Source organism: Microcaecilia unicolor, chromosome 7 (genome assembly GCF_901765095.1).
Source record: "Microcaecilia unicolor chromosome 7, aMicUni1.1, whole genome shotgun sequence".
Lineage (NCBI taxonomy): Eukaryota > Metazoa > Chordata > Amphibia > Gymnophiona > Siphonopidae > Microcaecilia > Microcaecilia unicolor.
In genome coordinates this window covers 204,773,285-204,793,165 of record NC_044037.1, presented here as the reverse complement: position 1 = coordinate 204,793,165, position 19,881 = coordinate 204,773,285, and the positions used below count along the sequence as shown (strand labels likewise).

General features: G+C 43.5%; 1 protein-coding gene across 1 annotated transcript in view; it reads right to left on the bottom strand.

Annotated features, from left to right (window-relative positions):
- Positions 1 to 19,881, bottom strand: part of CAVIN2 (caveolae associated protein 2) — a 30,564-nt gene that overhangs the window by 4,485 nt on the left and 6,198 nt on the right. The gene's annotated exons all lie outside the window — the stretch shown is intronic.

Sequence of the window (19,881 nt, the reverse complement as noted above, 5' to 3'; positions counted from 1 at the left end):
ACCTATGCTCCAAAATAGATTATGCTCGTAATTTAGGAGCATAAATTTAGTATAAATTATGCTCATAAATTTAGGAGCATAACCTTTATAGAATAAGGCCCTATATGTGTGTCTGTTCCGAACGTAGCAGTGTCGTGGAACAATAAATAATGAATCACTCCTTATGAACACATATGATGTCAGTCAATGCAATCGTTTTCTGTCGTTATAAAAGTCTGCTGCAATAGAGTCACGTTCTTGTGTATGACACAGATGTTATCATTTCTTGGGCACGTGCATAACATTACCGCTCACCATGAGACCATTCTGCGCATGTGCTAGGCGCTATCTCTACCGGGCTGCATGTAGTCTTTCCGCGTATCTCATTTGCATGTGGTTTCCTTTGAGTATCAATATCAATTCTATTATTGTTGACCGCTAAACTCCCCTTTACAGGGTTCAGTGCAGTTTACAAAACTCTAAGCCAAAAATCTGACAAATATAGAATGTAGGAATACATCACAATAAAACATTAAAATCAAAACCAACATACATTAAATTTAAAATTATCCAGCAGACTATTCCTCAGGGAATAGATATGTCTAACTTCTTTCTAAACATAAGATAATTTATCTCCATTCTAATAAAAAATGAAAATGAATTCCATAATGACACCCCCTTAACTAAAAATATGGTATTTGCCATTTAAAACATCACATTCTGAGGTCCAGGAAAAAGCTATGCTTCTTGTCAGTTTGGTTTTTGACTAGAACATTCATATGGAGTTTGCCACCACTGAAAACATTGTTAAAATAACAGACAGTGATTCCAACTGTGTGAACGACTTCTCTGTAACTGGACATCATGACGATATCGAAGATGAAGATGACAATGCAAGTGATGAGTTAGACAGCACTACTTCCAATGCAGATGATAATGATGATGATGATAAAAAAGCAGTGGCGTACCGAGGGCGGGGCGGTGGTCCGCCCCAGGTGCGCTCTCCAGGAGAGGTGCAGGGAGCAGCCACGTGGCTGTTGGCTCCGCTGGTTCCCTGCTCTCTCTGCTGTTACTTCCTGTTCTGGGGCAGAGAGAGCAGGGAACCAACGGAGGAGACAGCCGCGTGGCTGTCCCCAGCAGGTAGGAAGAATGCACCCGGGGGGGGGGGGGGGGGAGTGTCGTGCTGCACCTGGGGAGGGTGCGCAATGGCAACCCACCCCGGGTGGCAGCTGACTAAGGGACGCCACTGTGATAAAGTCTTCTTTGCCATATGGAAGTCAAGTGTTTCAGACAGAGTTTCCCTTGATCAACACCCGCAGACCCAGTGTAAAGACAGTAGTAGTCTTGCAGAGTGGTCTGATTGGAAGGAACCCTGCCAGCGCATGTGTTGATTTAATAATGACTCACAAGCGCACCTGCAATAATAGTCATTTTCAAAATTTAGTTTTACTAAAAGCAAAGTGGACTGAATTACAGAGTAATAAAGTTGTTGGGATATAAACATTAACACTAGTTGCATTCACTGGACTTTTACTTTTACATTTTAGCCATTAGCATCGATTGCTGTTTCACGTTCAGTAGGTTCAGTATTGGCTATTTACATATGCAGATGTTAATGGCGACTTTTAAGCATATCCCCCAAAGACAGGAAGAGAAATTGGTTTGGATATGAGCTGGGAGTGCTGGAGACACAACGGATGAGGTGCCTGGTTTGCAACGAAGGACAGAAGGTTGCCAAGAATAGAGAAGGAAATAAAGAGGCTGGAGTTGCTGCAGTGAAGGATGGAAAGTATGCTGTGGGACTATATCAATTTCAGGTGAGGGGGAAGACAGAATGTGCAGAAATTGAGTTTCTCCCTCCCCCTAACAATTAGCCTTGGATTCTTTGCCTTTGACCTGTTTCTTCTCCCCTCTGATTCTCTGTACCATCTCTTCTATTTTCCCCTCTGCTCTTGCCCCTCATTCTTCTTTCCTTCCCTATTCCCTGCTTCTCACATCCTCACATCTTTTCTGTTCTGTCTCTCTCTCTCTCCTCCTCTCTTCTGCTTCTTGTGCCTATTGATTCTTCTTGAGTACTGAAGCTCTCTTCTCTCCTACTTCACCTTTGCTCCTTCCCCTTTCTTTCTCTCCTCTTGCCCTCACTTTTACTGCTTACTGAACTTTCCAGTTTTCCTCCTGCAGTTCAATCTCTCCTCCTTCCTCTGCACCTTCTTCCCCCCTCTCCTTTCCCTTCTATTGTGAGACTCACAGAACACCACTGTTTTTAAGAATAGAAAACATTACAACCTAGATATTCACCTGTTTACTTTCTAATATTTCTTTGATTTAAAAGAAATAAAGGGGTCCTTTTACTAAGATGCGCCAAAAAATGGCCTGCGCTGGTCTAGACATGTGTATTTGGTGTGCGCAAATCAATTTTTCAACACACCTGCAAAATAGGGCTTTTTTAATGCCGAAAATGGACGTGGGGCAAAATAAAAATTGGCGTGTGTCCATTTTGGGCCTGAGACTTTACTGCCACCCATTGACCTAGCGGTGAAGTCTCATGCGTTAACCGGGTGGTAATCATCAGCACGCGAACAATGTCGATTACTGCCCGCACGCCAGAAAATAAAAATATTTTCCATGGCACGTAGCGGACATGCGTCAAAAATGAAATTACTGCAAAGGCCATGCGGTAACTTCAAACTGACGTGTGTAGGACATGCATACGTGCCTACGCAGCTTAGTAAAAGGGTCCCAAAGATAGTTGGGGGGTTTTCCTTAAGATGTAGAAAAATGAACACTTTTTTTTTTGGTAAAATATAAAGCCCAAGCCTGATAGTAGAAAAATGGTTACTTGACATCACAAAACATGTGAATATTTGTAGTATATCTGTTGTCTACTTTGTTCTTTTTAATAGTGGAAAAGTAAAGAGAATGTATAAGTCCAGCAACCTTGCAAGTTAAAAACCCTTGGATCTTTAGATAGTCAAACTTGTGCCCAGTTAATAATTTGGGGGGTAATTTTACTAACCTACAGTAAGCACTGGCACAGGCTTACTGCAGGTAAGTTCCAAATCTGTGCTTGCTACCACTGTGCTAAAAAATATTTTTGGAGGGGTATGTATTCCTGCGCTAATCAGTTAGTGCTTCCGCATTACCATGCTCTAAGGGGTCCTTTTACTAAGCCACGGTAAAACATGGCCTGCGGTAGTGCGAGCATACCTTTTGGGTGCTTGCTGGGCCATTTTTTTTTACCATGCCTAGGAAAAAGGGCCTTTTTTAAAGGAGCCGGAAAATGGATGTGCGTTAAAATTGAAACCAGTGCGTTTCCATTTTTGGCCAGAGACCTTACCGCCACCCATTGACCTTGCGGTAAGGGCTCACATGCTACACACTGGTTGGCATGCACAAGCTGCCGATTAACGCCAGAAACACCGAGTGCGGTAGGAAATAAAAAAATAATTTGTCTTGGCATCATGGGGGTGTGTGCCAGGCCTGAAATTACCACTGGCGGCGTGCCAGCCTAGTTGTAGTCTTGCTTTGGCGCATGCTGTATGCGCATAGAGCCTACTGTGCCTTTGTAAAAGGGCCCCTAACTAATTAGCGCAGAATTACTGCATGAGCCCTTACAGCCCACAAAAACAGGAGTTGTAATTCTTTTTAATGGTCGCATGCTAATGGCAATGTTAGCGTGTGTCTACACAAATATATCTAACAAGAGATACTCATTTCAGAGTCTGACTTGCAAAGTTATTAAGAAGCGTAAGGAGGGAAAAAAGCCTCAAGAAGCTCCCAGTGTTACTGAACAGAGGGAGCAGGACTGCTTCATCATTGGCTCAAAAAGGTCTTCCTCCTCTGCTAAGATACGTGCAGAGGTCTCATGCTAACTTTCTGACCGACAGACCCTGAAGCAGGCTGACGAAACGCTGGCCGTCGTAGGTCACGGTCTCTACTTGTGGAAAAGGAAGCACCATATTAAGCTAAGTGAAAGCTGAAATTACTATCTTTTTGTGCATTAGACAGTGAACGCAAACATTACAATTTCTCTGGCCTTATATTAAGGGACGTTACAGTGTTGAAAGTAGGAAGTTTGAAGGGATCACCCCCTTGTGCGATGTTAGTGTGTGGCCATTAATAGAAAAAAAAAAGAAAAAATTAGCCATTTTCCAGCTGTGATAAAAAATGGCCTTAGCGCATGGGAAAAATCTGTGTAAGGGCATGCAAAGGCCACTTTTTACCACAGCATAGTAAAAGCACCTCTTGGGTTAACATTGGTCAGTAACCTTTAAGAAACAGGTTCTGGAAATGTGAAATATTAAGAGTTGGGCACTTGAGTGGTATGTTAAGTAAGGTCTTGTTTATCATCTATCACATGTTCTTTTATAAATCAAACCTGTTTCACTTCTAACAAACATGTTTATTTTTAAAGCTAAATTGAAACATATAAAATAATTAAATTGGGGCCTTTAAGTTTAGCTGTACAACATAAGACTAGGCCTCATTTCAAGGTTGGTTCTGTGATGCAGTTTATATTCATTAATAAAACCATGTATAAGTTAGAAACTAAGCTAAGAAGTTTCTCCACTTTGATCTTAGGGCCCTGTTTACTAAGGCATGCTAGCGTTTTTAGCGTGCACTAAAACTTAGCGCACTTTAACGCTAGAGACATCCATATGGATGTCTCCAGCATTACTGCACACTAATTTTTAGTGCGTGCTAAAAACGCTAGCACTACAGAGTGGCTTAATAAACAGAGCCCTTTGGGGTCCTATACAAAGGTCCAGTAAAACGTGGCCAGTAGTAGTGTGGGCGTGTGTTTTGGATGTGTGCTGGGCCATTTCTTTACCACGTCTGGAATAAAGATTTTTACGGGCAGGGAAATAGACATGTGGAAAAATTAAAACTAGCGCACGTCTATTTACGGCCTGAGCCCTTAACGCCACCCCACTGAGTTAGTGGTAAAGGCTCATGCGCTACCCATGCGGTAACCGTGGAGCTCACACCCACTGCCCGTCTCCGCCGGGAACGACCCGAGGTAGAAAATGGAAAATTATTTTCTACCGTGAGATTCAGCGCCAAACTCAGAATTACTGCCAGGTGCATGTGCTAGCCCAGTGATACTGACAATTTGGCGCATGCAACTCATGAGTTAGCCCTCCCACGCCTTTGTAAAAGGGCCCCTTAGTGATTTAGGGGTGGTTTAGAGCTGCTTGCTAATTTTGTGACTATCAGGGGCATTTTCGAAAGAGAAGGACGCCCATCTTCCGACAAAAATCGGGAGATGGGCATCCTTCTCTCAGGGTCGCTCAAATCGGCATAATCGAAAGCCGATTTTGGGTGCCCTCAACTGCAGTCCATTGAGAGGACAACCAAAGTTCATGGGGGCGTGTCGGAGGTGTAGCAAAGGCGGGACTGGGGTGTGCTTAAGAGATGGGCGTCCTCGGCCGATAATGGAAAAAAAAAGGGCGTCCGTGATGAGCATTTGGTCGACTTTACTTGGTCCATTTTTTTTTAACAACCAAGCCTCAAAAAGGTGCCCGAACTGACCAGATGACCACCAGAGGGAATCGGGGATGACCTCCCCTTACTCCCCCAGTGGTCACCAAGCCCCTCCCACCCTAAACAAAAACATTTAAAAAAATTTTTGTTAGCCTCTATGCCAGCCTCATATGTCATACCCAGCTCCATGACAGCAGTATGCAGGTCCCTGGAGCAGTTTTAGTGGGTGCAGTGCAGTTCAGGCAGGTGGACCCAGGCCCATCCCCCCCCACCTGTTACACTTGTGCTGGTAAATGTGAGCCCTTCAAAACCCACTGTACCTACATGTAGGTGCCCCCCTTCACCTCTTAGGGCTATGGTAGTGGTGTACAGTTGTGGGGAGTGGGTTTTAGGGGGCTCAGCACCGAAGGTAAGGAAGCTATGCACCTGGGAGCAATTTGTGAAGTCCACTGCAATGCCCCCTAGGGTGCACGGTTGGTGTCTTTGCATGTCAGGGGGACCAGTGCACTACGAATGGTGGCACCTCCCACGACCAAATGCCTTGGATTTGGTTGTTTTTGAGATGGGCGTCTTCAGTTTCCATTATTGCCGAAAACCGGGGACGACCATCTCTAAGGTCGACCATCTCAACATTTAGGTAGACCATCTCTAAGGTCGACCTAAATGTTGAGATTTGGGCGTCCCCGACCGTATTATCGAAACGAAAGATAGACGCCCATCTTGTTTCGATAATACGGGTTTCCCCGCCCCTTCGCCGGGACGTCCTTAGAGATGGGCGCCCCCGTTCGATTATGCCCCTCCACATCACTCTAAATTGTGAGCACAGTATATATGATTTTTATGTACCTCTCTAAGGGGACCTTTCACAAAGGCACGCTAGCGTTTTTAGCGTGTGCTAAAAATAAGCATGTGCTAAACGTTAGAGACACCCAAATATTTCTACGGGCGTCTCTAGCATTTAGTGCATACTAATCACTAGCATGTACTAAAACCACTAGCACGCCTTTGTAAGAGACCCCCTAAGGGACTAAGCTGCGCTGTAAAAATTATTGCGTGCTAATGCTAGAGACACTCATATATGCCTATGGATGTCTCTAGCATTAGCCCGCAGTAATTTTTAGCTCTTGCGAAAAACGCTAGTGCACCCTAGTAAACAAGGCCCTAATTTGTTTTTTTTCCCCTGATGAAACCAAACATTTTCCAGAAGCTGTAGCAGTTTCAGTGACAATGAAGACAGGAAAGGTGAGACTCCAACTCAGATGAGGCAGAGTGATTATTTTCTTTCCTGGTTCAAAGATTTTACCTCCAGGACTAGAACCTGGAGAATCTTGCAAAAATAAATATACACTTACATACACACATAAATCAGAGACCCTTTTAATAACGTGCACTAGAATCTTGGCTTAACACATTATAACTGATTATTGTAAAGTACAAACAGTACAAAATTCCACTGCCTGCCTTGTATGCAGTGCTCCTTGCTTTGAGAAGGCTTCCCCTCTCTTGTTAAAACTCTACTGGCTTCCTGTAAACGCCTTTAAAATATGCGTGACTGTTTACCAAATCATATATGGTTTATCATCCTCCTACATGCAACAACTAATTGATTTACCTTCACACAGTGACGATCCTAGGTCAGCTGCCACCCGGGGCGGATCGCAATGACCCCCCCCCCCCCCCCCCGGGTGCATTCTTGGCTGCTGAGAGCAGCCCCACGGCTCTTGGTTCCACTGGCTCCCTGCTCCCTCTGCCCCGGAACAGGAAGTAACCTGTTCCGGGGCAGAGGGAGCAGGGAACCAGCAGAGCCGACAGGCGCGCGGCTGCTCTCTGCACCCCTCTAGCGGCGTGCACCCAGGGCGGACCGCCTCCACCGCCCCGCCCTTCGTACGCTGCTGCCTTCACATAATACAGTAAAATCATCTGGAGAATACCTCACGCTCCATTATCCAAACTGCAAAGGTCTTTCTTACAAATCGATCCTTGATGCAGGCTTTACATATCAGAGTACCAAACTTTGGAATTCTCTACCCAAGTAATTAAGGTACTTAGAAGATTATCTGAGATTCCGTAAATTACTAAAGGCTTCTCTGTTAAGTACGTATCTTATCAAAAGACAATAAACTAATATTGCTATCTCTCTTATATGCTTCAACATAAGCAATACTCTAGCCTAGCTTCATAACAAACACACCATTATTCCTAATATGTTAAATACTATAATATAATACAGATAGTTCTGACTGTATGAAATTTTTGATGTTTTTCTTGAATGTAAGCCATATTGAACCTGAGCTTGTTTGGGTTAATGTGGGATACGAATGTCATAAATAAATAAAGCAGGGCTTTCCCACATGCTAAGCCCAGATTTTATGCAGCACTGTTTTCAAGATTTTTCCTTTTTTTCTCTCCTATTCCCATTAGCACAGGGCATCTCCTATTTAGGAGACACTCATGAGTGTTCCTGTATTAATTCTTTGTTAGTCATTTACCCCCAAATTCTGTATAGCTCGCTCAAACTTAAGGTGCGCAATTTGGGGTGTGGAGTGCAGATACACATAAAGTAATTGACTAAGTTGGTGATAACAATCACTAATCATCCTTAACAAGTACTCGTGGCACTGGTTACACGCGTATCTGCTCTGTTCCCATATTCTATAACCCCACGCGCCTAGTTCATCTCACGTGCAACTACAAAGATAGTGTGGCCGAGGGAGGTGCCTGGGCAGGTCATGGGCATTCCCAGATTTTGGGCACAGATATGTAATACTTCCTTTTCGTGCTTAGCTGACAATAATTTGGTGCAAGCATTTACACCAGCTTTAGGCAGGCGTAAGTGCTCATGCCTAAAGTTAGGCCAAGAATGACTTAAGCTAGTATTCTGTAAAGACAGGTCCACATGGAACTGACTTTATAGAATTCACGTTTGGCACGCACCATTCCGGCTCCTAACTTTGGGTGCCATTTTCTGAATCTACCGTTTAGTGCACGTTTTACAAACTGCTGTCACAAATCTCAGTTTCCAACATGTCTTAATTATTTACTCACTGATGTCATCCGTGATGTCACTGCGTGTTGATAAACAAACAAAATGTTCTCAAAAGAAAGATCACGTTTTAATTAAAATACTCAGAGTTAAAAAAGGATTAACGACTCAATTTCTGAGAAAATAATGGTCTCTTGCTTCTGTGAAACTCTTAACTTTTGTGTAGTGTTATTTAAAATTTGACATCTCAGTAACATTAAGGTGGATTTCTATGAAACCACACAACACTGTTTGAAACAGATGTCACTTTGGGCACGTAAAATGTTAACTAATTCAGTGCAGGTTTGCAGTTGTTATGTTTAAGGGGCTCACTTTTTTCCAGACACAGTATACATATATATGTAGTGGTTGATATTTAAAGCTAGTTAATCCAGATAGCAGCACCAGCTAACCAGATAAATAGTGCTCACTGGTCCCAGACACTGATATCATGTCTGACCACCTCAGCACTATTCAGGTACTGATAGGTAGAGCTAAGGAAGAGCTGGGAGTTATTTTGGCACAGCAGAGTCTTGAATTATCTGACGTAAACAGGACTGACCCATTGTCGGATAAGTGAAAAGGCACCTACCCCACACATGCTCAGTTTTCACAAATGCGTGGGGGCAAGAGCAGTTGGGAGAATGCTGTTGGACAGTCTCTTCAGCTGGCGGAGCTTGAGGATCCCAACCAGCCATAACAGCAGATGCTGTGCCACACAATGAGGAGGCCCAGGCCTCTGAAGCCCCATGGATGCGGTTGAGCTGGTGAGTGGGGAGGAACTTAAGGGAGGGTCCAGGAGCAGTGGAGCTGCATCTGTTTGGAAGGGTGGGAAGGGGTTGGGAGGTGCGACAGGAGGGAGAGTGGGCAAAGCCTGGTGAACCGATCGTCAGTTAATCTGGAGGGTTGGATAACCGAAGGTTGACTCAGTTAATGAAGACTCTACTGTACTTCCCGTATTCAGCACTGGTACCCGGGTTATTATCTGGGCGTGTTAGATCAGAGAAATATCAGCTGCTGAATATCCACTGCTGCTGTCCAGACACAGTCTGACACTGAATATCTAGATAAAGAAAAACCACCAGTGGTCAGTTTTAAAAAAAGGCTGATTACCTTGGATTTAATGTGCCCCCATAATTTTTGCTTTATAAGGACCACAAATATCAAATGTAGTACCAAAATGTCAAAAAAATAATTTCCCCCTTATCAAGGTGTGGCAAAAGGTGGGCTTTTACCGCACCTTGATTTACCACGGGAATCACTACAGTGGAAAATGAATAACACTACTTGTGAGCCACCTCACAAGCAGCATTATTCCATGGGCTCAGTACCATCGGTCCGTCAATTGGGTTAGTGCTTGAAAACTGCCCCCTAAGTACACGTTTATAATAATATATTAGTTTAGTTTAATATATTTTCTACACCTTCTTTCAAATTAATATCAAAGTGGTTTACAATATTTATAACCAAAATTCTGAAGCTTAAAAATTGTTGAGTATTTATTGAGCCCCTTGACACTGTTATATCCAAGTCTCAGCTACTGATAAATTATTTTTTATTAAAGGTGTCATTGTTTATTCTGAAACAAATTAAATTAATCATTTTGAACAGCATGATCTCACTCCAGTGTTTGTTTTTATTATTATTATTATTATTTATACTGGACTGTGCTACAAGTCAAGATTATTTATTGTGAACTTAAAGGAATGATAAACACAATAGTTGTGCGGTCAGAGGACAAAACAAGAGTTTAATGTGTGTTAAAAGTACCAGGGAGGTCAGCCTGGTGGGAGTGGTGCCAGCCTCATGCTGGTTGCAACAAATGTATCTAAACTGTTGCAATTTTTTTTAGTATTCATATATAAATGTCAAATAAAAAATAAAGCTAGCTAATTTATGGGCCTGTTTACTAAAAAGCATTAACAAATGAGTTTCAAGTTTATTATGGGTTTACTACCCCGCCCATCACCAGTCACATCTAGGTGGCTTACATACATTTACTAAAATGCGGTAGAGGCGCATTAGCACGCGCTGTGTAGGTGCCCACAATATTCCAAGGGTGCCTATACAGTTAGCGCGTGCTGATTTTGTGCATGCGCTAAAAACGCTAGCGCACCTTAGTAAGGGCTCTGGGGTCCTTTTACTAAGCCGCGTTAAGTGTGTACATGTGCCCAACGTGCTCCAAAATGGAGTTACTGCCCGACTACCCCGTGGCTCTTGGGGTAATTTCATTTTTGGCGCGCCTCCGCTATGCGCATCTGAAAAATATTTTTTATTTTCTGGTGCACGTAACAGATGCGTGCCAAGTGGCGTTTGGCACGCGCAGGTCATTACCGCCCGGTTAACATGTGAGTCTTTACCGCTAGGTCAATGGCTGGCGGTAAGGTCTCAGGCCCAAAATGGACGCGCTAAAATTTTCATTTTGCCGCAAGCCCATTTTCGGCAAAAAAAAAGGCTTTTACAGGTGTGCTAAAAAATGGATTGGCACGCACCCAAAACCTGTGCCTACACTACCGCCATTTTTTAGCGTGCCTTTGTAAAAGGACCCCTCTGTTTACTAAGGTGCACTAACGTTTTTAGCGTGTGCACAAAATTAGCGCGTGCTGTGTAGGCGCCCATAGGAATATTGCAGGCGTCTATACAGTTAGTGCGCGCTAAAAGCACTAACGTGCCTCTAGCGTGGCTTAGTAAACAGGGCAGTGGCGTAGCAAGGGTGGCTGCCACCCGGGGCGGTTCACCACTGTGCACCCCCCCTCGGCGCATTAACCCCCCCCTCGGCGCATCACTCAAGCCCCCCCCCTCGAGTGCATTCTTGCCTGCCATGTGCACGCTGCTGGGGGGGTGTCGGTTCCGCTGGTTCCCTGCTCCCTCTGCCCCAGAACAGGAAGTAACCTGTTCCGTGGCAGAGGGAGCAGGGAACCAGTGGAGCCGACACCCCCCCAGCGGCGTGCACCCGGGGTGGACCGCCCCCACCGCCCCGCCCTTTCTACGCCACTGAAACAGGGCCCTAAAAACAGGAGAATTCAGAGGGGAGTAGACAACGACTAGACTCAAGAGGGATAGAGACAGAAGTTGCCCGGGAGGGAAAGGTTAGGACAGCTGTTGTACTTGGTGATTCGATCATTAGGCATATAGATAGCTGGGTGGCTGGTGGACGTGAGGATCGCCTGGTGACTTGCCTGCCTGGTGCGAAGGTGGCGGACCTCACGCGTCACCTAGATAGGATTTTATATAGTGCTGGGGAGGAGACGGCTGTCTTGGTACATGTGGGTACTAATGACATAGGAAAATGTGGGAGAGAGGTTCTGGAAGCAAAATTTAGGCTCTTAGGTAGAAAGCTGAAATCCAGATCCTCCAGGGTAGCATTTTCTGAAATGCTACCTGTGCCACGCGCAGGGCCCAAGAGACAGGCAGAGCTCCAGAGTCTCAATGCGTGGATGAGACGATGGTGCAGGGAGGAGGGCTTTAGATTTGTTAGGAACTGGGCAACATTCTGGGGAAGGGGGAGCCTATTCCGAAAGGATGGGCTCCATCTTAACCAGAGTGGGACCAGGCTGCTGGCATCGGCGTTTAAGAAGGAGATAGAGCAGCTTTTAAACTAGAAATGGGGGGAAGGCCGACAGTCCGCTCAAAAGAGCATGGTTCGGGATAAGGTATCTTTCAAAGATATCACCATAACAGGGAAGATAGAGTATCCTGATAGTGAGGTTGCAAAAGAGATTGTAGTAGATCGGGTATCTTTAAATAACAATAAAAATCAGACAAAAGATTGCCAATTAATACTGTCAAGTACTAAGCATGATGTACTTAGGAACACAAACATAGTTTGAAATGTCTATATGCGAATGCCAGGAGCCTAAGAAATAAGATGGGGGAGTTGGAATATATTGCACTAAATGAAAAATTAGATATAATAGGCATCTCTGAGACCTGGTGGAAGGAGGATAACCAGTGGGACACTGTCATACCGGGGTACAAATTATATCGTAGTGATAGGGTGAATCGGATTGGTGGAGGGGTAGCATTGTATATTAACGAGAGCCTTGAATCAAATAGATTGAAAATTCTGCAGGAAACAAAACACTCCTTGGAATCACTGTGGATTGAAATTCCATGTGCAAAGGGGAAAAGGATAGTGATAGGAGTGTACTACCGTCCGCCTGGCCAGGACGATCAGACGGATGCGGAAATGTTAAAGGAAATCAGGGACGCAAACAAACTGGGCAACACAATAATAATGGGGGATTTCAATTACCCGCATATAGACTGGGTTAATGTAACATCTGTACACGCAAGGGACATAAGATTTCTTGATGAAATCAAGGACAGCTTCATGGAACAGCTAGTTCAGGAGCCGACAAGAGAAGGAAAAATACTAGACTTAGTCCTTAGTGGTGCTCATGATCTAGTGCAGGGGGTAACGATACGAGGGCCGCTTGATAACAGTGATCATAATATGATCGGTTTTGATATTGGCATTGAAGGAAGTGAAACTAGGAAATCAAGTACGCTAGCGTTTAACTATAGAAAAGGTGATTACGACAAAATGAGAAAAATGGTGAAAAAAAGACTGAAAGGAGCAGCTCGCAGAGTAAAAAACTTGCATCAGGCGTGGATGCTGTTTAAAAACACCATCCTGGAGGTTCAGGACAAATATATTCCACGTATTAGAAAAAAGGGAAAAAAGACTAAAACGTCAGCCGGCGTGGCTAAACAGTAAGATAAAGGAAATCATTAGAGCCAAAAAACAATCCTTCAGAAAGTGGAGAAGAGAACCAACTGAAAGTAACAGGATAGACCATAAGGAATGCCAAGCCAAATGCAAAGCGGAGATAAGGAGGGCAAAAAAGGACTTTGAGAAGAAATTAGCGTTGGAAGCAAAAATACATAGTAAAAATTTTTTTAGATACATTAAAAGCAGGAAACCGGCCAAAGAGTCGGTTGGGCCGCTGGACGAAAATGGTGTTAAAGGGGTGATCAAGGAGGACAAAGCCGTAGCGGAGAAATTAAATGAATTCTTTGCTTCGGTCTTCACCGAGGAGGATTTGGGGGGGACACCGGTGCCGGAAAGAATATTTGAAGCGGGGGAGTCGGAGAAACTAAACAAATTCTCTGTAACCTTGGAGGATGTAATGGGTCAGTTCAGCAAGCTGAAGAGTAGTAAATCACCGGGACCTGATGGTATTCATCCCAGAGTATTAATAGAACTAAAAAATGAACTTGCGGAGCTACTGTTAGAAATATGCAATCTGTCCCTAAAATCGAGTGTAGTACCGGAAGACTGGAGGGTAGCCAATGTTACTCCGATTTTTAAGAAGGGTTCCAGAGGAGATCCGGGAAATTATAGACCGGTGAGTCTGACGTCGGTGCCGGGCAAGATGGTGGAGGCTATTATTAAGAATAAAATTGCAGAGCATATACAAAAACATGGACTGATGAGACAAAGTCAGCACGGATTTAGTGAAGGGAAGTCTTGCCTCACCAATCTAATGCATTTTTTTGAGGGGGTAAGCAAACATGTGGACAATGGGGAGCCGGTTGACATTGTATATCTGGATTTTCAGAAGGCGTTTGACAAAGTGCCGCACGAAAGACTCCTGAAGAAATTGCAGAGTCATGGAATCGGAGGTAGGGTATTATTATGGATTAAGAACTGGTTGAAAGATAGGAAGCAGAGAGTAGGATTGCGTGGCCAGTATTCTCAGTGGAGGAGGGTAGTTAGTGGGGTCCCGCAGGGGTCTGTGCTGGGTCCGTGGCTTTTTAATGTATTTATAAATGACCTAGAGATGGGAATAACTAGTGAGGTAATTAAATTCGCCGATGACACAAAATTATTCAGGGTCGTCAAGTCGCAGGAGGAATGTGAACGATTACAGGAGGACCTTGCGAGACTGGGAGAATGGGCGTGCAAGTGGCAGATGAAGTTCAATGTTGACAAGTGCAAAGTGATGCATGTGGGTAAGAGGAACCCGAATTATAGCTACGTCTTGCAAGGTTCCGCGTTAGGAGTTACGGATCAAGAAAGGGATCTGGGTGTCGTCGTCGATGATACGCTAAAACCTTCTGCTCAGTGTGCTGCTGCGGCTAGGAAAGCGAATAGAATGTTGGGTGTTATTAGGAAGGGTATGGAGTCCAGGTGTGCGGATGTTATAATGCCGTTGTATCGCTCCATGGTGCGACCGCACCTGGAGTATTGTGTTCAGTACTGGTCTCCGTATCTCAAAAAAGATATAGTAGAATTGGAAAAGGTACAGCGAAGGACGACGAAAATGATAGTGGGGATGGGACGACTTTCCTATGAAGAGAGGCTGAGAAGGCTAGGGCTTTTCAGCTTGGAGAAGAGACGGCTGAGGGGAGATATGATAGAAGTGTATAAAATAATGAGTGGAATGGATCGGGTGGATGTGAAGCGACTGTTCACGCTATCCAAAAATACTAGGACTAGAGGGCATGAGTTGAAGCTACAGTGTGGTAAATTTAAATCGAATCGGAGAAAATTTTTCTTCACCCAACGTGTAATTAGACTCTGGAATTCATTGCCGGAGAACGTGGTACGGGCGGTTAGCTTGACGGAGTTTAAAAAGGGGTTAGATAGATTCCTAAAGGACAAGTCCATAGACCGCTATTAAATGGACTTGGAAAAATTCCGCATTTTAGGTATAACTTGTCTGGAATGTTTTTACGTTTGGGAGCGTGCCAGGTGCCCTTGACCTGGATTGGCCACTGTCGGTGACAGGATGCTGGGCTAGATGGACCTTTGGTCTTTCCCAGTATGGCACTACTTATGTACTTATGTACTTATGTACAATACTGATAGGAAAGTGTTGGAAACTACAAAAGAAGGGTATGCTGCATTCCAAGCCATTTCCAAGGGAAGATATATATGTTACACAACAGTTCTAACCCGGAAAAAGGAACATTTTCAAATCTGTTTTGAAATCCTGAAGCTTCTTATGTTCTCTCATTGGTTGTGGGAATTTATTCCAGTTTTTTGGGCCTTGGACTGAAAAGATAGCTGATCAAGTATGCTCATGGAAGATTTCCCGGAAAGTTGGAATAATCGTGATTCATTCATCGATCGTAACGATTGTGTAGGGATATAAGGAATTAGGAGGCAAGAAAGATATTGAGGTTCGTCAGAAACTTTAATTTTATGACTCAGAAGCATTGTTTTGCAGTAATTCTATGCGGTATTGGAAGCCAATGTGCTTCCCCAAAGAGTGGAGATAATTTTTTTTGAACCAGTAATTAGTTTTATGGCAGTATTCTGCATGAGTTGTACACTATTGTATACAGCATTACAATAATCGAGCTGGGATATAACAAAGGAGTGAATCAAGATGTTTAACACGTGAGGATAAACCAGAGATTTAATTGATCTAATCTGTTTTAGACGAAAAAGCATTTGCCAATTACAATGTTAATCTGCGAGTGCACATGCAAATTTGGGTGTGCTCCCAATTTTTTCTATGCATAATTTAATTGACTAATGAACTAATTAGTGCCAATAATTGGCTTAACAAGCAATTATTAGTGCTAATTGAAATCAATTGCGTGGCTAAATTTTGCATGCATCCTGGAAAAGGGGGAACGGAAATGGGAGGGTCATGGGCATTTTGGGGCGGAGCATGAGTGTGGATTCCAGTTATGTGCACAATTATAGAATAAGGGGGTTCTGCACATAAATTTGCACCACATTCTTGTCGGTGCCAATAGACGTGCCTAAATTTACACGTGACCCCTGTGCTTAAATGCTATTCTATTTAGGCACAGCTTATAGAATAGCACTTAAGCATTTTTTTTAGGCGTGATTTATAGAATTCACCCCTTAGTGTGTTTTAATACAGGACTTTCCTGAGTGCTAAGTCCATTTCTAACACAACCCCAAAACAGGGCTTTTCCCCTATTTTATTTGCTCAGTTCCTGCGCTCATTTTTCTATTAGCGCACAAGACCTGCAAAAATTTTAACATGGGAACACTTACCACCTCCTATTTAGGAGGTGCTAAGTCCTCCCATGTTAAGTCTGTTGTATCCAGTTAGCATGCACTACTGCGAATGCACTAACTGGATAACACTTCCATGCCCATTCCCCAGCCATGACACGCCCCTTCCCCCCCAAAATAGTGAAAAATAAATAAATAGTGCACGATTAGTGCACGCTGGCAGGCAATTTACTGCAAAATGCTTTAATGTCTTTTGGTGTGAGCATTTTTTCCTTGTGTTAAGTGTGTACTAATGCTTAATGCAGTTTAACTAAAGGGCCCCTTAACATTTGTAAGGTGGCCTATGACTGCAATCCTCTTGCCTCCTGACTAAGAATAAATGTGCCTTGTCTGTGGCTGAAGTTGTTATTATTTGGGTAGTGCTACCAAATGTAAGTGACGCTTTACAGGCCCACGCCAGATTGAGTGCCAACTTCTTGATGTTTGCAATCTAACATGACAGAGAGGCAGGCTATAAACACAGGCAAGGTACAGGATGTAGTCAGAAAGAAGTATTTCAGTGACTGTCAAAATATGATGAAGTTCTTCCTTCTAAATTTGAAGGACTAAGATCGCATTGGCGGCTTAGCACAAACAGTACATGTTCACTTTATTTTTCTTTTTCAGCAGTTTGTCTGCACCCAGTAACAGTGTGTGTTCAGGATAGAACCTTCAGGAAAGGATAGCTGTAATGAACATTTGTCTAGTACTGAGCACGTTACAAAGCACAGTTAATGACCCTTGGCCTTGACCTACATTAATCCTGCAATTCAAGGCTTGGGCTTCTGTAAAATTAAAGATCTGGTGGCTCTGGGCTAGGTGCTGAACATCACCATGCTGGGACACGTGGGTGCAACTCAATACCCAAAGCCATAAGCTATCTCCAGTTCAGAAAAGACCTGAAAACCCACCTTTTCAAACAAATTCTATAACTAAACACAAACTACAGATGCTACATAAAACTTGGTAATTGAAAAACACTACTGTAACTTCATCTGAGTGTAAAACTGTGAGCTACTTTAAGCCGAAACCTATTTTTTGGGAAAATAGTGGGATACAAGAATACATAAACATTGCTCCTTGGGGATGCTGCAGAGGAAACACTTTATTTCCTTCTGGTGGGCCTGGACAGTGCCCATGCAAAGGTATCAGGTGCCACTATAATACTCTCAACCCTCCTGCCTCTCTCAACTTTCATGCTGTTAGTGCACTTGCCCTTCTGAGATTTTGATTATTAAATTCAGCAGTCATGATCATTGGCGCATCACCCCTCCCAGAACCATACTGTAAAAAGGTATAATTGGACATCACTATTTGTGTGTGTGTATATGATGGGGGAAGAGAATGTGGTAAAGGCAGTTAGCTTAGCGGAGTTTAAAAAGGTTTGGATGGCTTCCTAAAGGAAAAGTCCATAGACCGTTATTAAATGGACTTGGGGAAAATCCACTATTTTTGGGATAAGCAGTATAAAATGTTTTGTACTTTTTTGGGATCTTGCCAGGTATTTGTGACCTGGATTGGCCACTGTTGGAAACAGGATGCTGGGCTTGATGGACCTTTGGTCTTTCCCAGTATGGCAATACTTATGTACTTATGTAAGTGACCTGGAACAAAGACATTCTTGACTGCTGTGTATCAGCACCATAGGCACCACCTTTTCAGAATGATTGGGGTGCCAAACATAATCCATTCGATATTCAAGCAGGAGAAGCTCTTGCCCGGTTAAACCCCACCAAGCGACCCAACACAAGACATTCAGCGGCACTTGGTTAGTGCTGCTGAATATCTCTGCCAACCAGCCATTTCCTAACAGGAGGAGGCATGGACCCCTGAATGACTAACATCAGCCCTGCATAGCCTATTACACTACTATTTGCTGACTGCATGCGAGGGCACATTTCTTTTAACACTGTCTGAGCCCTAATACACAACTTTCTGCATTAGGCCTAGTTGGCCTAATGATTACCCAATGACACAGGCTGCACATAGTATAGCAGGACATGTTTATCGATTCCTACCCTAGCCAAGATAATGTTCAAGCACCTTCGTGACGTCATTTGCAACTGTCTTTAACTAGTCCCTTATTTTCTTACTCCTGTTACTCTATCTTATCTATCTATATGCTCCATCTTTGCTTACACTCTGTGCTATTAAAATGTTTTATTGTGTATTGTGTTGGCATTATAATGTAGCATACTATGCCATACTTTGTATTGTTGTTTGAATATTTTTACAGCTGTAATTGTCTATTGCTTATGTTTGACTTATTCTTGCTGTGCACCACCTTTGAGTGAATTCCTTCAAAAAGGTGGTAAATACATCCTAAGAAATAAATAAAATACATAAATCAATCCTGGGAGCAGTGGAAGGATAGGGCTGGCTTAATCAATAGGCATGACTAGGCAGTCACCTAGGCCAGCAGTTTCGGAGGGCAGTGAAGAGAAGCTGCAGTCAAAGCAGCATAGCCCTAATATCCACACAAATTCAAAGAATCATCAGCATGGGGAAGATGGGCAGTTTTCAAACAGCCCATTTATATGAGTCAATGAGTTTTGGAAATTGTTCTCATTACACACATATACATAGAAAGTAGAGTTTAATATTTAAAAGTATGATGTCTGATTATGTGTTTTTTTCAGGAATGTTGTGATTGGGGTGGTGTTGGGATGATGCTGATCGTTGAGCTTAATTATTCAAATCTCTGGGGTGAGTTAAGATAGGGGCCTGAAAATTAATTGATGACTGTGTGTGCAGGTTGCATATGTACATGGGCAGTCTCCTTGCAAAAGTGCTCTGGGTAACATTTGTTTTAGGTTCCCGCCTCCCTTTCTGGCCTGTGTGCTCAAAGGGTGGACTCAATGTGATGATACAGTCACCTGTCCCTGAAGCGTCCCAAGTCAGAATGGCATCCTGTATGACATGCCCCCTAATACCCACTGCGTAATTGCTAAGCAGGGGAGATGGGATGGGGTGGGAGTTTTGCACTTCCTCCACCCTGTCCTTTGCAACTGCGGACACAACCCTCTGGAAGGACCTGATTATTCTCTTCCCCCTAAAAAGCAGGGATTTGTGATGTCAACTCTGGAATTCGTTGCCAGAGAATGTGGTAAAGGCAGTTAGCTTAGCGGAGTTTTAAAAAGGTTTGGGTGGCTTCCTAAAGGAAAAGTCCATAGACCGTTATTAAATGGACTTGGGGAAAATCCACTATTTCTGGGATAAGCAGTATAAAATGGTTTGTACATTTTTGGGATCTTGCCAGGTGTTTGTGACCTGGATTGGCCCCTGTTGGAAACAGGATGCTAGGCTTGATGGACCTTTGGTCTTTCCCAGTATGGCAATACTTATGTACTTATGTTGTAAAGGGCTGCATTTCACTTATGATTCAGTTATATATGTGAATCTACACTACAGC